Raw genomic sequence first — 18,063 nt, forward strand, 5'->3', positions numbered from 1 at the left:
CGTTCAGTTTCATGATTATGCAAACTTTGATTATAGCTTTAATAATTTTACATATTTTAAAGGTCATCCCAGGGGAAAACGAGTAAGCTTTCCAAAGTTGCCTTAAATAGATTCCAAATTCCTAAAAAGGATGTCCTCCCACCTTAAATAGTGCCTTTTATGCTTCCTGGACCACGCAAATGCTCAATAAGTATTTGATAAAGGCATGAGTGAATGAGTGAATGAACAAATGAATGAAAACAGAAAGCATTCTCTAGATTTTCAATGTTCTCCTGAAAATAAAAAGCCTCAGACTGAGCACAATATTCTATGTTCTTACCAACATCAGGTAAGGCAAAGGAATCACCTCTGAAATTCTGGGAAGTTTTTAATTGGAGGAAAATACTAAAAAGAACAATATTAAGAATACAAGTGTGGACAGATTTGGGGGACCCCTCTCCCTGGTCTGACAGGTGAATCTAGCAAGCAAACTGCACAGGCTTGAAGTCAGTACAATACAATCCATGCTGTACTGTGACGCAGCCACGCAGGCCACCTTCAGCTGTGTCAGACTGACCTTGCAAACCCCTCGTCTCAAGACTGAAGATGCCAGCTGGAAAAATCAGCAGGAGGAAAATATAAAGGGGACCTCACTCCTACATCCACAGCTGCATTTCTTAGCGATCAAGGGAATAAAGAACAGCTCTAGTCCTTGCCTCCCTCCACACATAGATAACATCAGCATCTCTGAACTTGTTTGGTGTATAACCAAGGAATTCTTGTTTATGTTACCTTTAATGTGTAATCTAGAGAAAAACCAGGTGTACTCTATCCCTTTTTGACATATATGAAATCTAGTTGTAAGCTTTTTTTCCTCTTCCCTGCACATGCACTGTTTTGTGAAGGAGATTTAAGCCGTGCTTAAACTCACTCACCTCGGAGCAGTTCCTCAGAATACTCTGTTGGACTGTTTCCTGGGATGCAAATTCCTCATCTTGATTGTCAAATAGACTCCTTTAATTAACCTTTACCTGAACTCTTCATTTCAGTCGACACAAGTAATGCAGGAACTCAGATTTAAAAAAAATTAGATTGCCTGTGCTTTAGGCAATTATTTGCCTTGAGGGCTTAAAATATTTCCCAAAGGTTTGTATGGCTTAAATCTGTGCCAAATCAAGTTTATAATATTTTCATAATAATTTATTCTTTCTCTGGAATTATAGTAGGCTACTGCAGTTTTTATCTTCCTATAGTCTATGTATGGAAAATGTGAAGATGCACTAAATATCACTAAATTAGGAAAAGTAGAAATTTGGGAAGCATTTAATGACATAACTGTAGCTTTCTTCAACATGGTAAAGCTATTCACTAATCAACATGGTATTATTTCTATGCCAATCTTTTATTTATCACATTCTACCTAATCTTCAAAACTGTCTTTAAAGTGATAAAAATAATAATGGATGATTAAAGAAGAATGTGTATGTTTGATAGATGATAGAGTGGCTGATGGTTTCAGTTTATTTAAATGTAGTTGGTTTGTTCTAAAGCAGGTTTTCTTGTTTTCAATAACAATACTATGATCTGTTTGAACTAGAGCAGATAAATAGATAGTATTATACATAATCCTCTTTTTATTATGACAGATGGTGATTTGATCCCAAACAAGAAATCCTCCAATTGGGTATTCCCTGAACATACAGCATTTAATGCAAAAAGTCATACTTTTGCTTGAAAAGCATCATTAAAAGTACTATATTTGGCATTGTTGATGTGAGTTCTTTTGGTGTCCTCACAGATAGTTTTTTTTTAAATTAAGATTGGCACCTGAGTTAACATCTGTTGCCAATTTTTTTCTTCTTCTTCTTCTCCCCAAAGCCCCCCAGTACATAGCTGTATATTCCAGTTGTAGGTCCTTCTGGTTCTGCTATGTGAGATGCTGCCTCAGTATGGCTTGGTGAGTCATGCTAGGTCCACGCCTAGGATCCAAACCTGCCAAACCCTGGGCCACTGAAGCAGAGTGTGTGAACTTAACCACTTGGCCACAGGGCTGACCGCTCAGATAGTTTTATGAGCAGAAAAGAAACTTCAGAAGTTTATCTTGTGTATACTCAATCTATTAAATTTGCAATTTTAAAACCTTGATACTTTCTTTTTTTTTTCTCCTTTTTTTCTCCCCAAATGCCCCCAGTACATAGTTGCATGTTTTTTAGTTGTGGGTCCTTCTAGTTGTGGCATGTGGGATGCAGCCTCAGTATGGCCTGATGAGCGGTACCATGTCCATACCCAGGATTCGAACCCATGAAACCCTAGGCCACCAAAGCTGAGTGTGCAAACTTAACCGCCCGGCCATGGGGCCAGTTCCCGAACTTGATACTTTCTTCAATTCATCTCATAATCTTATTATTCACTTGTCAGACTGGTAAATTTTAATAATCAATTTTAAGACATCTTTGAATAACATTTGGAACTTCTTCAACAGTTACACCCCTTCAACATTTCAAGTTACATTTATGAATTTAATGTACTTTATTTCCTTCTTAAGTACTTCAGTTGTCTGCAAATAGATCCTGCCTGATTACCTAAATAACTCTTATACATCTAGTAAATTAAATAGTTAAACGTGGTAAACCTGATAAAGTTCTGTCAGATATCCTAACACTATGCATACACTTAGTAATGTTTCCACTTAAAAATCACCGTTCTAAATAAATTATCCAATTTTACATAATAAAGTGAAGTAACAAGACTTTCATGCTAATAAACTAAATTCTGATTAAAATTATTATTATATAAGGTTTTAATGTGTAATTTTCTTCTAAACGCAAAAATGTTAATTCTAGTATTCTGCTTCTACATCTCTAAATTCTTAATCCATCATACTCCTCTGGTTAAAAGATGCATACTTATAAGAAAATAAAATCAAACTCAACTCACTCACTCATTTATTTGTTCATTCATTCAACAATTATTTCTTTAACACCTACCATGTGCCAGGCACTGTTCTAGGCACGGTGGACAGCACCGTGAGCAAAGCAGGGAGAAAGCAAGACTGCATTCATCGACTTTAACTTCTTAAGGGAGAGGGAAATAATAAACAAAATAAATTTATCATGCAATTTACAGTATGTTAAAAAGTGATAGAACACCCATTAGGATCGCTACCATCAAAAAAAATCCCAGAAAATTTTGGTGAGCATGTGAAGAAATTGGAACCCTTGTGCACTGCTGCGGCAAATGTAAAATTGTACAGACTCTGTGGAAAACAGTATGACGGTTCCTCAAAAACTTAAAAACAGAATAACTATGTGATGCAGCAGTTTCACTTATGGGCATGTATATTTCAGAAGAATTGAAAGCAGGGTCTTGAAGAGATGGGTGCACACCAATGGTCATGGTAGAATTATTCACAATTGCTAAAACATGGAAGCAACCTAAGTGTCCATGGAAGGATGAATGGATAAGCAGAATGTCATGTATACATACCATGGAATGTTATTTAGCCTTAAAAATGAAGGAAATTCTGATATATGCTTACAACATGGATGGATCCTGAGGACATTATGCTAAGTGAAATAAGCCAGGCACAAAAAAAACAAATACTGTATGATTCCACTTATATGAGGTACTTAGAGCAGCCAAAGTCACAGAGACAGAAAGTGGAATAGTGTTTGCAAGGGGCTGGGAGGATGGGGAAATGGGGAGCTGTTGTTTAGTGGGTATAGAGTTTCAGTTTTGCAAGATGAAAAGAGCTCTGGAGATGGGTGGTGGTGATCATTGCACAACAGTATCTTAATACCACTGAACTGTGCACTTAAAAGTGGTTAAGGTAATAAATTTTATGTTTTGTGTATTTTGCCACAATAAAAAAATTGAGGGGAAAAAAGGTTATACCTACCATGGGAAAAAATACACTTGGAAAGGGGCCTGAAGCCATTTTAAATTGGACCGCCAGAGATCTGAGGTTACTTAAGATCCCAGATTTGAGCAGGACAGGAGATCTGGATCTGAAGACACTCAGAAACCTTGGTGTCATTGTCATCTGAGCCTCCATTTGTGGTCACTAGGTCACCAACTGTAAAATGCATGTAGAGGTAGGTCTCACAGCTCAGCTTACCTGACTTTCCTTCCACTCACAGGTGTCTTGAAGTCTCTTCCAGGCAGACATTTACGAGAATTGTACGTTTGTTTGACTTTTAAGGTATGCAAAGTTTCCCTTCCAGGGCTAAATTATCCTGTGCATATTTTTCAAGGCTACTAAACTCTTCTGGATATTTAAAATGTTACCTAGTAACAGTAGAATTTTGGATATCTCACATGCTTTGTCTGATTCATGGTTACATTTATGAGATCATTCTACTTTCAGAAACATACCATTTTCTTTCTGAATGCACAAAACATAAAAATCACTTGGCATTGTATTAATAGATGTTTTTCCTGAGAAAACCTATTTATTACATTTAGACTCTCAGTAACAGTATTACTCAGAAAATGATACTTGAAATATATTTAAAATGCTAATAGTTCCAAAAAGTAATTATATTAGATTCATGTGAACAAAAGATTGAGAAATTTTGCTAATTTGTATCTAAACAAAATTAAATTAACAGATTTTTAACTTGATCTGGCCAATTTCATTGTAATGAGCAATACCTGCTTCCACCAATGGAACTTGATATGAGAAACAGCAAAAATTTTCCATGCGCAAATTCACTTTATTCAGCAAGAAAGAGTGAATTACCAATCTGTTTAGGTGCATTTTCAAAGTATGACAATGGATTTGCTCTGTGACTTTAAAAACAATACCAGACATGCTTGATTAAAATTTACTGACTACATTTTAAAAAGACATGATATAGAAACTAAACTTACAAAAATCTCTATTTCACATTAAATTGCACTGCTTGTGTGCATACAAGTCATGTCATAAGCTGATTTAAGCTTATTTAACTTAAAGTTTTAAATAGAGGCATGTGTTCACGCACAGGTAGAATATTAACTCTCTGAAGTAAAATCACAGTTATTCCTAGCCGCCACTCTGAGACATAAATCGCTTCAAGTAGCCAGAAGGAGGAAGTCGCTGGGGCTGGAAAAGCTTTCCCTAAGCCTGGAGAGAGGACAAAGGCAGGTGTGTTTTGTGAACAACTCAGGCAGCGAGGTGACAGGGGCTTCAGAGGGAACAGAGACATGGTGCTCTATCACAGTGGTGCCTTTGCTCTTCCTTGAATGTGTCAGCCATGCTCCTGTCTAAAGAGCGCCTCCGTTGCTCTTCCTGTCTGGAAAGTGCTTTCTTTTGTTCTTCAAATGTCATGTCAATTCTTTGTTCAAATAGAATGTTTTCAATGAGACTTTCTGTGGCAGATTGTATTTTTTTCCAAATAACACAGCAATATTTCCAGTCCCACATGCTCTTCCAGAACCTTGCCACTCTCCAGTGAAGAGGTGGCATCTAATTCCCACCCCCTTCAAATTGGACATGGCTTTGTAACTACCGCAACAAATAGAAAGAAACAAAACTGGCACTACATGACTTTGAGGCTAGGCTACAAAGAGTTTCTGCTTGGATATCTCTCTCTTCAGACCCATGTCCTTGGAACCCAGCTGCTATTTTGGGAGGAAGCCCAAGCCATGAAGAAAGGTCTTACCATGTGTAAGTGTTTCAGCATCACCTGTCCCATATTTGAGTGAGCAAGTCTTCAGATGATTCTAGCCCTCAGCCTTCAAGTGTTCCAGGCAGAGGGCAAACAGCAAAGACCCTGAAGTGGGACTAAGCTTAGCGTGTTTGAGGAATTGATGACGTTGAGCGTGGTTAGAGGAAAGGAGGATAGTGGAGGGAAATGAGGTTATGAGACCATCATGATCCAGAAAATAAAGAGCTTTTTAAGCCAATCTAAGACGTTTATATTTTACTCTAACATGAATGAAAGCCATTGGAGGTTTGTGCACAGGAGAAAACATGATCAATGGAAAGTGAGTGAGCAGGCAGTTAGAAGACTGGTCAGACCAGAAACAAGAGGACTTCTTAGGGAGGATATCATAGAAGCACTGAAATCTGGGCAGAGTAGTTAAATTTAGGAGTGGTTGGAAAAGAAAATCATTCAACAGGCATTTATCAATTACAGTGTGCTTACTTACAGTATGCTAGGTATTAGAGAGAGAGAAGTTAGTAAAATGCAGTCATAGGACTTGCAAGAAAAAGAAAATTGAACAACGATAAAACCTTGTGCTGGTGTAGCAGTCATCACACAGGAGTGTAATTTCATTGTCTATTTTTCCCACTGGACTAAGAGGAGCCATAGGGAATGACCTTGCCTATTTTATCTTTGTCTGTTGTCTTTCTCTTTTGTTATTTCCAGCTTTGAGTGTAGTGACTATGACACAGTGAACACTATAGATGTACTTTATGAATGAATGAGTAAATATGAAAGCAGTGATGAAGATATGTATGGGTAATATGAGAACACAGAAGGAAGGGACATCAGGTAAGATTTGCTAGAGATGGTGCTACCTGAGCAAGTGAGAAGAAGGTTTGATGTTCTAGGAAAATAGGGCTGCTTAGAAAATTCTGGGAAAAATTGGTTTGAGGTTATAGAGTATAACTTGAGATGTGAAGACCTAAATGAATTAGGGTTTAAGAAATAGGCATGCATCATATCATGGATGTATTTGTAAGCTGCCTTAATATTTATTCTATACACAATGGGGAACAGCAAAAAGTTTTCAGCAAAGGTGTGATGTGCTTTAGGTTGATGTGGTATGCCACTGATTCGGAAGATGGATTTGATGTAGGCCACACCAGATTTAGGAAATCAGTCATTATCTGCTTTAACAGGCAAGGGGCAAAATGTTTTGTTGTTCATTAGTCTGTGGTTTTGGAGTGGAGACAAACTAGAAGGCTGACATAATGACTTTCTTCATTACCTACTCCCCCTATTCATTTATACCTGTATTGGAGCCATTTGACTCCTATCTGCAGTCTTGACCTTGCCCTGGGACTTGAGATCAAATCTGTCTACAGTCAAAAGTAATTAACAAGGGAGATATCAGAGCCCAAGGGACTAAAAACCAGGTCAACCCTGCTGCTTCTTTCCTTCTGACTTCATATCCTAAATTTAATAACCTGGCTTTTGCCTTATTCTGAAAATCGAGACCAAAGCTCTACCCCATACGTCCACCAGAACTGGAGCCATGTCTTGTTGTTACTAATTGCCCTGATTGCAGAACTACTGATAGTCTATACAATATTTCTGTGAATTAGAAAAAGGTGTCTTGTCTGGAAAGAAACAGCTAGAACTTAAGACTCACAGGATTGGTAGTTAGCCCTTATGGACTCCCTTGCTAGATACCTTTGGGTTGTCCACAAACTACACAACTGTATATGTTGGTCCTTCCTGAATCCTATGTCTTATCCCTGAACCTCAGCCTCATGACCCTCTTCTTGCTACCAGACCTCTAATACTGGATTGACCACCTGGCAGGATCTCCAACCATCACCTTCTCCCTGAAACCCAGCTGAGTAACTCCTACCTGCTAAGATAATTAAGGATATTAGGGCAGAAAATGGTTTTAATTCAAGAGTCATTTTAGAGAAATATTTTTTATTTTTTTGATTAGGTTTAGAAACCATATAGTAAGACTTCAAACTACTTATCTTTCTTTCGTAAGTTATTTACTTATGTTACTAGAAAATTAATATTTGGTTTTACCATATAGTTAAATTTCTTTATATATGATTGGTCAAAGTGTCTATTATCATATTTTATTTCTCAGGAGTCCCACTTAAATTATAAATCACGTGGTCATATATGTATGGATTTCTTCCTGTAATCTCTATTCTGTTCCATTGTCTACACATGTATTGTTGCAAAAATACAACATTGTGTCAATTACTCTAGCTTTATAAGAATTTATATATATATTCCTCCTTATTTGTACTAATATTTTGAGGGGTTTTTTTGCCGGAAATTCTACTAGTTTGATTTTACTATAGCTACAAAAACTTTCTTTTAGGTAATGTTTGTATGAGACATCTTTCTTAATTCTTTTTTTCTTTACCTTTCAGTATCATATTTTATGTGACTCTCTTGTAAGTAGTGTATAGTTGGCCTTGTTGTTGTTGTCCAACATGATAATCTTTGCCATTTTTTTTTTTAACGATTGATACCTGAGCTAACAACTGTTGCCAATCTTTTTTTTTTTTCTGCTTTTTCTCCCCAAGTCCCCCCAGTACATAGTTGTCTATTTTCAGTTGTGTGTCCTTCTAGTTGTGGCATGTGGGACACCGCCTCAGCATGGCCTGACGAGTGGTGCCATGTCCGTGCCCAAGATCTGAACCGGTGAAACCATGGGTCACCAAAGCAGAGCGTGCAAACTTAACCACTCAGCCATGGGGCTGGCCCCCAATCTTTGCCTTTTAAATGGAGAAATTCGTTCATTTTTCTTTACATTAATAACTGATATGTTTCGGTTTAAGGCTATCACTTTGCTATTTTGTTAAGCACTTATGCTGTTTACCTTGTATTCCCTTTCTCTCATTTAGTTCAGTCAGTTGCTCAAAATACATATGATTTACATTAAGTTATCTCAGCAGGATTCTTTCACTAAGATACAAATATCCTCAGAAATAGAGAACTCTTAACAAATATAAAGTCATACTTTAAAAGAGGCAGGATGTAAATGAACAATCAGGGGTCTGAGACCAGGATTGGAGAAACAGTGGGTGGGCAGCTTTTAACGAGACACGGTAAGTCTTGAGAGAAAATTAGCATCTATTCATTCCCAGTACTGGAGGCACCTAAATTATAGCTGGAAAAGAGTCCAAGGCTCAGGGGTGCAGTGAGTAAACACTGAGCATTCTGATTAATTCCTGTAGTCCTCAGATGTCTGTATTAGCCAGTCTTGTCTACACATAAAATATCCTCACTGTTGCTCTATCATATAACAATAGTATTTATTCTCATACTCAGACCATGTTGATCAGCTTCTAAGCCTCTGCTTCAGATGTGGCTCCACTCTAGGGGGTGTTTATTCTGGGGCCCAGGTAGTAGGAGCACTGGCTACTTTGGGAGAGGTCAGAATCACCTACTGAATAAGTGTGAACAGACAATGACATTTAAGATCTGGACTTGAACTTGTACACTCTCACTTCCTTCCACATTCCATTGATCAAAACAAGTCACATGGAGAAGGCCAAAATCAAAAGCACAGGGAGGTGGCCTCCTCCTCAGGAGGTATGGGGTTAAGGAATAAACATTTGCTGAAGAATAGTTTAATCAATCTCAGTGCCTAGCAAGAGAAGACTTTTAAGGCACCCATCATTTTTTCTTGTGCTTTCTGCTCATGCAGCAAAAAGCATCATCCTTGAGCTTCTATACCTTCTTACTTTGTTTTTTATGAATCTTTAAATGAAATCTGAAAAGCATCTGGGTCCTTTCTTTATAAAATTAGCTTGCAATCATCTACCATATATTTTAGAACTTGAAAAAAATTTTTATAAGATATTTGACTCCTCCCTTCCTCCACCCCACAAGAGGGACTTCTGTAGTGCTCTTCAGATGCAATAAGCATCTATTTCAGTAGGCAATTTCAATGAGGTTCCATTAAATGTGGGAATATGTTCTTGGGCTTTAGCATGCTTGCAATTATAGTCTGAAATTATACTATTTTGAAATTGACTCATATAATAGGTATTAGAATAGCAGAAATTCATAATGTAGATGTAAGAATAATGCTTTCATCATTTTATTATTGTTAGTATTAGAGAAAAATAGCATGTTTCCATTGTATTGGAAATATTGCACAGAAAATAAAGTGAAGGTGCTTCCAAGAACGCATTCCCATAAAAATAATGCATCATACTATCTGCTTGCCAAATATAAATCACAAAAAAGGTAAATCCTCTGTACAAGAAACACCCAAATGAAAGATAAATAAGAGCAAGATACATATCCAAAAGAGTACGAATAAAACAAACACATGTAAGCCATTGAATATATGTAGCAAAACCAAAATTACAGGATAATATGGCAGAATATTGGAGCAGCTATTATTGCTGGTGGGAGTTTCATCATTGCCTAATATCTTCAGAAAAGGGAATTCATAGGAGGCACTTTAAAAGAAATGAAAGAAGAAGAACTGAAAAAAAAAGATTATGACAATACTGAAAATGGCATTACTTTTCCAGAAATTGGGAAAGAATAAAACAGACTCAATGACAGTTTTAATGGCTTTGGTTGACCTGGAATGGCAAAACATTACTGATGCTGAAAAGTGACAAAACTACCTGAAGAGAAGGTAAAGTAAAAAAGAAACTGGAAGACTTGGAAAGAGAAAGAAAGAAAGGAAGGAAGAAAAGAAGGAAGGAAGAAGGAAGGAAGGAAGGGAGGAGGGAGGGAGGGAGGAAGGGAGGGAGGGAGGAAGGAAAGAGAGAGAACTAGAGAGAGGAGGGAAGGAAGGAAGGAAGGAAGGGGAAAAGAGAAGAGAAGAGAGAAAAGAAGACAAGAGGAAAAAAGAAAGCAAATAGCTCTGGGCAATTGCCAGCTTTAACTCTCCTGTGTTCAAATGGAATTTGCTTTGTTATTGTTTTTATTCTATGAGGATTTTTCTTAATTTTTTGCTCTAAAAAGAATGTCTTAAAACTATATCCAGCATTTCATACGTGCTGTACTGGGAACGTTGCTCTGAACACAGACTATTGGCAGAAGTAAAAGTCTCTCCTTACGAAAATCTTTACCAAGTCTTAGGCAGAAATGAGTCTTTTGCACTAACATACAATTTCCCAAATCTTTTTGTCGTGGTTGTTCTGAGATGCTCAGTTTTTGTAAATTAAAGTCTTTTCTTTTGAGATAACTTACATACATAGATTTGTAAAACTCCAAGAATTGCTTTCCTGTCCTCTGTTTCTATAGCGCGTCCATTTTATGAGGTAAAATGCAATCCTCAAGCAACCTGGACTGTGGAAAGGTCCACAGGGAACATTATAAGGAATTTTCGGAGGAAAATTATTTGGTCAATATTCAGATTTTATCCCACCCTGTTCAGTTTTGAACTCCAAATTTATGAAGAACGAAACTCAAAGTGCAAAGCATACATCATTCTCACTGGTGCCTTAAGGTCAGGATATGGCAGTGAGTGAACTTTCTTCTTACTGCTACCTTCCTTCTTCAAAAACCATAGCTTCTTTGAATCTTGTTCAGTTGAATATACCACCCATCAACTTTCTTCATTTCTATCATAAAGCCCATTTTCTGGGTCATTCTCCATCATTCAGAGAAGGCTTGAAATCCTTATCTTTCGTACTGATCATTCTCAGGGTAAATGTATTGACCTCTCAGTTCTTTGATCTCATTATCTTCAGTTTTCTTCCCCTGCCCTCATCTTTACCAGCCATTCCTGTCATCCCACCATACCCTAGACCCTATCACCACCAGTAACTGCATGCTTACAGAAATGTCTATCTCAAGTATCTCACCCTCCGACCTGTCCACCTAGGTCTGGTAACTCTTAGCAGTTCAATTACTCCAACGTTCCAATCTGCTCCAATTCTTTGATCTCAGCCTGTGTACCTTTTCAATATCACTACTCCCTCCTTTTTTCAATTTCCTCTTTACTTGTGGTCAGTGATCATCAGATAACTTTCATGCAAAACTCCCAAAATCTTTTGCTCTCCCTCTGTTGTATACACTAGAAAAAAATCCCGTCCGTGGACAGCCCAGTGGTGCAGCAGTTAAGTGCACAGTTCTGCTTCAGCAGCCCAGGCTTGGCTGGCCTGAATCCCGGGTGCAGACATGACACCGCTTGGCAAGCCATGCTGTGGCAGGCGTCCCACATATAGAGTAGAGGAAGATGGGCACGAATGTTAGCTCAGGGCCAGCGTTCCTCAGCAAAAAGAGGAGGATTGGCAGCAGATGTTAGCTCAGGGCTAATCTTCCTAAAAAAAAAAAAAGCCCATCCTTTGTTAAATCTGCCATCTACCTTCGCTCATTACAGAAGAAAAAATATATACTCACATAACTTGTGATTGAATATGCTATAAAAATCATGAACAAAGCCCTCAAACTGGTACTCAAAAGCGCCCAGAAATCCTATTATGTTTGGCTAGAAGTTTCACTTTTATCCTTTCTGAGATAACTATTTCATACCTTCTCTCTTCAGATTTCTAATACCCCTTTCTTCACTCCCTTTATTGATGGCCTCACTTCCCACTTTATTGTAAAAATACTCAAAACCAGACATAATTAATACATCAATAAAGCCACATGCATCCATATTCACATTGTCTATGTCTTCCTTCTTGCCACAAAGGGATAAGCGTTTCCGCTCCCCAAAAAAGGTCCACCCTACCATGATGCTCTGGATTCTGTCTCCCTTTCCTTTCCCTCTTTCTCCTGCAGCAATTTCTTATCATTTGGGTCCTGGCTGTTCTCTCTAGTACATTGTGCTACCTCAGTATTTATCTTCCCTTCACTCCACATCCTTCTTTGCTTTCCATTCTGTCTGTGTGCACCCTTGACTTTATCTTTGATTTTCCCCCTTCTTATTTATTCTTGAACCTACTCAAATCAAGCTTATGTTCCCATCAAATTTACTTACATTGTTTTCGTAAAGGTGTCAAACAGTTTTCAAGTTAGTAAATTCAATGGACTATTCATTAGTCTTCTCTTGATTGGGCTCTCAGCAGTACTGAGCATCATTGACCACTCTATGCTCCTTGAAATAATGTATTATTCTTCCTTTGGGAAGAAAGGCCCTGGGCCATGGTCCTCAGATTTCAGCTCAGAATAAAGTCACCCAAATTTTCAAAAAAGAAAGAAATAATGTATTGTCTGCTTCTAGGATGTAATTCTCTTGTTTTCTACTTTACAAGCAGTCTCAGGATCCTTTGCAGATTTTGACTTCTCTAACTAACCTCTAGTATTGGAGTTCTCCAAGCTGAACCTTGATCCTGGTTCTCATCTCTAGATGTCCGTCTCCTTGAGTGATGTCTAGCTTCATGTTTTTATAAACATATTAACAGGGGCCAGCCCTGTTGCATAGTGCTGAAGTTTATGTGCTCCACTTTGGCGGCCCAGAGTTTGCTGTTTCAGATCCTGAACATGGACCTACACACTGCTCATCAAGCCATGCTGTGGTGGCATCCCACATAGAAGAACTAGAATGACTTACAGCTAGGATATGCAACTATGTACTGGGGCTTTGGGGAGGGGAAAAAAAAGAGGAAGATTGCCAACAGATGTTAGCTCAGAGCCAATCTTCCTTTAAAAAAAAATTAACATATAACGTTAACTTCTACATTTAGATCTCTTTCTCGACCTCTCCTTTGAGTTCTTGACTCATACCTAACTACCACCTAACTACCTACCTGGAATCTCCACTTGTATAACATACTAGTTGGGGTAACACTAGCTGCTTAAACAAATTTTCCAAATTTCAGTAGCTTAATGTAATAATAAAAAATTATTTCTCATTCACACAAACATTGCAATTTCAGGGGTTCCAAAGGCATCTTTCCCCATGGTGGTGAGGTAGGTCCCAGACTCCTTCCTTATATTTTCACCCTTACCTAGGGCCTGAGGGTACTCAGTTGATAGGAGAGAGAGAATAGATAAAGCATATGCATATCTTGGTCTCCTCTGTCTGGGATGACACAACATGTTGTCCTTTGTTCCATTGGTGAGAACTAATCATATGGCCCCTCACAGATGCAATACGAGCTGCGAAATATTATCTCTGGCTGAAAAGCTGCTCATCACCAGCAATTATACTATACTAAGGGGAGTATGAATTTTGATGTACAGCTAGCCATCTCTGCCACATTCTGCCCTTTTTTGTGTCCACCAAATAAGCACCCTTATTCTCCTACACAAAATACAAGCATCTCCTCTTTGAGGGATGAAACCAAAAGTTTCGTCCAGCTACCACATCCAGCTAAGAGTTCAGGAGCTCTGGGTGATGAATGATTTTCTCTAGCAGGGTGGATATGGTTCCTTGTACTCTGGCAACAAATGATATAATAGAAAACTTTTCTGTCTACTCAATCCTCTACCCTGACAATGTCCAATACACAGTGGTAGAGCAGAGACCAAAAAAGTGTGATAAAATCTCTGATTCTGAAAAGGGAAGTACCTGGGAAAACTTCTCTTCGCGAACTAAAAAAATGCTGTTTCTTCCTCTATTCATGCATCACTCCATTTCTGGACACCAAATTTTCTTTCCCCGCATTGACCAATTCTCCAACACCAGCTAGGCATCCTACAGATCAGTTCAGTTCAGTTCTGATACTATCTATCTGGAGACAGCATCAGATCCCACAAGTTAAGGGCTCAGTACCACAAGACTGCCTGCACTTTAGAAACTAATTGCAAGTCCTAGGTTTTACCTGTACTTCTGATGACTGGCTATAAATTGGGGTTCCCGTGACCCCCTCTACTTCAATTATTTGCTGGAATAGCTTACGGAATTCAAGAGAACATTTATTAACATTTATCAGTTTATTATATAATAAAGGATACAGATGAACAGCCAGATGAAGAGACACATAGAGTGAGGTCTAGAAGGGCCCTTAGAGCAGGAGCTTCTCTCCCCTTGGAGTTGGGATACTTCTGCCTCCTGGCTAATGAATATGTTCACCACATTTTTAGCGATTTTTATGGAGGCTTCATCACGTAGGTATGGTCAATTATTAACTTAATCTCTAGCTGCTCTCCCCCTCCCTGGAGGATAGGGGATGGGGCTGAAAGTTCCAAGCTTCTAATCATGCTTCATCTTTCCGGTGACTGGCCCCTATCCAGGAGCTCACCAAGAGTCACCTCAATAGAACAAAGCATGATTCTGTTACCCAGGATTTTCCAGAGGATTTAGGAGCTCTGTGTAAGATGTTCCTATCACCCCCATCACTCAGGAAATTAAAAGGGTTTTAGGAGTTTGGGCCAGGTTCTGGGGATGAAGACCAAAATATGTAATTCTTGTTATATCACAATATCACAGTAAGCATGGGAGACATAGTGATTACCAGTCCATGGTAATGATGAAAACCTGAAGGCAGGTGCTGTGTGTGCCTTTACCCAGGCAAGAGGTAAGGGGAGAAGTTACTTATTTAGACCCTGATTCTGTTTCCCGGGAGGAGCTCTTTTGTTCATTGTCCTCCATGGCCCCTATCAACATGGACCAGAACTATCTTCTGAGATGTTCTGTCGTGTCCATTATCTTGATGGCCTCACCTGAAGTGGATTTGGTGATATGTGCCCTTCTTGGTGGTGTACTTCTTTTGCAACTATCTTCCTGTTTATGCAAGTTTGGGAGCCCACTGGTTGTTTGAAGGTTCAATGAGTCAAAAGTAGTCTGCTGGTTTCTTTAGCAATACAGTTTGCAAAATTTTGTAGGCTTCTGAGCTATTTGGCTCCAGTTCCATGTACCATAACAATATTAAAATTTCTTTTTTAGAAAATAGTTCTCAGATCAGTTTTATTTTTTTTCCTTATCTAATGCTTCTCTCTTTTAACATGATCGTGACTACTTTGAGGCAATCTGAAATAATATACTCATATCATAAATCTATATCTTTAATGCATCTCCATTGCTCAAGCTTCTTCAGTCATAAGACTAGTGTCTGCAGCAGTAGTTTTTTTTCAACTTTGAAAGGTCCTAAATCTCTGAACTCTTATTCGCTTTCAATTTTGCTTGCAAATTAGCTAATTCCTGTCTAAGCTTATCCCTTTCATTTAATACCAGGCTAAACACAGCCAATAACAACCAACCCACATAACTAACATGCCTTTTTAATTATTTTCTCCTAGAACAAAGATTCTTCCCTTTTCTTCCCCATGGACTCCTTTGGCAGTCTGTGGAATCCTACTGACTTTTTCTCAGAATGATATATTTAAATATGTAAAGGAAAATACCGAAGATCAAAAAGAAAATAAACTAGATAGAAATACTGTTATTAAAATACTCGAAAAAACTTGTAATGTTGGAATAGATGTGTTACTTTATTAATGCATCTAATAATAAGATAATACAGTACATTTAAAATAAAGACAAGTTAATGTTAATTTTTTAAAAAACATATCAGTGTAAGCTATTGTTACTTGGCTTAAATAAGAGCATTAAACTGCACTTTGGCTTCTGATTCATCTTCCACATGTAGGAAACAACTGGTGCGTCACTGGAAAACTGTATGCCACCTATATATAGGTTATCTTCCAGGCTACCTGATTCTAGCCGTTCATTGTCTTTGCGTTATTGTGTAATTCTTAAATTGTAGTAACTGACCAACATGAATCCTGTCCTGTCTGCAAGAGACTTAGTTGACTTTCCAGGCCTCCTTCCTCTCCCTTAAACACAATTCTGCCTCCATTTGCAATTCATTTCAGCATTTTCTTTACTTTATATACATCTGTGCTTTTTTTGACTCTTCGTTTGAACTGGTTATAACATCTGCACGATTCCCTCATTCAATGTATAGAACAAAATCTTTAACAAGTTTTCATTTTTATATCTATATGAGAGTCATGATTTGACCTTTTTTCTGAAAATTATCTTTTAACACACACAGTGATCAACAAACAATTGTAGGTGAGAAACACTGGGAAGCAACACGGGTGTCTGTGACACAAATGATTACACACAACTTACAAGGCAAAGAGTCGCCTGACGGATCACATGGGAGTCTGTAGAAAGAAAGACACTCGCTCCTTGGCCTGGAAGTGACATGTAAGCATTCTACCTCACATTCCTTTGGTCAGAACCAACGACATGGCCTCACTTAGATGAACAGGGCCAGGAAATGAAATCCCTAACTGGGTAGCTATTTACCAGCAACAACTCACATTAAAGAATGGGAGCAAGAATATTTAATGGACAATTAATGTCTTAAACAAGGATATAGAGCGGATAATTAGTGGCCTTTGCCACATATCATTAGTAGACATCTCAAACTTAATGCACTCCACATGAGACCTTACCATATCTGCCTTCAGGAAACAAATGCTTTTTTCACAGCTGGCAAATGGTTTTCTTATAAACGGCCTTCTCGTTTACCTTTTTGTAAAAAATTAACTTTTCCAGCTTCTATTACTACTGAAGAATTAAAAACTTTATATTACGTGTCAGTATAAAGAGATTATAGAGAGAAAGGTATGTCAAATTCTTAATAAATCTGTAAGTGCTATAATTATAGAGTAACCCATGACAACATAGCCTACTGTGAAATACACGTAATCTTTGCAGCTTTATTTTTAGAGAAATCTTCCAAACTGTAAAAGTGTGCAGCAATGAGTTCAGGTTGCATATCATTTCTCAGAACCATAATTAAGAATCATGTAAGGGAAGTTTCCCTATCTATCTTGATTTGCTTTTTTTTTTTTTTTTTAACATAGTGGATATGTCTGTTTTCCTAACTGCATATGCTTGTTCTGGAATATACTATTTCCCCTACAGTCACCCTAAATGCTAGCCCTAGCCTAGAATATTGAGTTTAGATAAAACTGTATGTAATTGTAGTAATTTTTAAAATTTGAAGTTTGAGATTTTCCTTTGGAAGTATTTACCATAAATTGAAACATAAAGGGGCATATTTGTGTATCTATGTAGCTAGCAAACAATACATCACAGCTTTACATTCCTTCCCATAAATTATCTTTAACTGACCATGATGCGGATTTTTCTTTCTAACTAATTAAACTATACATAATTTGGGACTACCTAAAAGGCCAAACCAGGGTTTCCCAAGTGTGTTTAATGGACACTGGTTTCTCAAAGTGTTTGTGGGTGCAATGTTTAAAAAAAGTTGTAAGAGCAAATTTGGAAATCATTGGCTTAAATAAAGTCAAATACGTTTCTTTGCTAGAGAACTTCTTAGAGCCTTTAACGTATGAATGTTTATTGTTGAGTCATCAAGAGGGAATACAGTGTTTTCAAAACTTATTTTATTATAGATCCTTTATTTGGCACAACTAGCATTATTAGTGATCTGGAGAAACATTTTAGGGAAATATTGTCAGTGTTTTGGGCTTATTCATGGGTTCCTCACGACTCCACCATTTAAGTGTGTTTAGAGGATAGCATAAGGAACCTAAACCAACCCAA

The 18,063-nt window shown here is 37.8% G+C and overlaps 1 long non-coding RNA gene across 2 annotated transcripts in view; it reads left to right on the forward strand.

Annotated features, from left to right (window-relative positions):
- Positions 1 to 3,917: 3,917 nt before the first annotated feature.
- LOC139044961 (uncharacterized) overlaps positions 3,918 to 18,063 on the forward strand; it is a 29,423-nt gene continuing 15,277 nt past the window's right edge. For both annotated transcript variants that reach the window (XR_011502446.1, XR_011502447.1), the window contains exon 1: positions 3,918 to 4,073. This is a non-coding gene — a long non-coding RNA (uncharacterized lncRNA). The remainder of the gene's footprint in view (positions 4,074 to 18,063) is intronic.

Source organism: Equus asinus, chromosome 3 (genome assembly GCF_041296235.1).
Source record: "Equus asinus isolate D_3611 breed Donkey chromosome 3, EquAss-T2T_v2, whole genome shotgun sequence".
In the NCBI taxonomy this organism is placed as follows: Eukaryota; Metazoa; Chordata; class Mammalia; order Perissodactyla; family Equidae; genus Equus; species Equus asinus.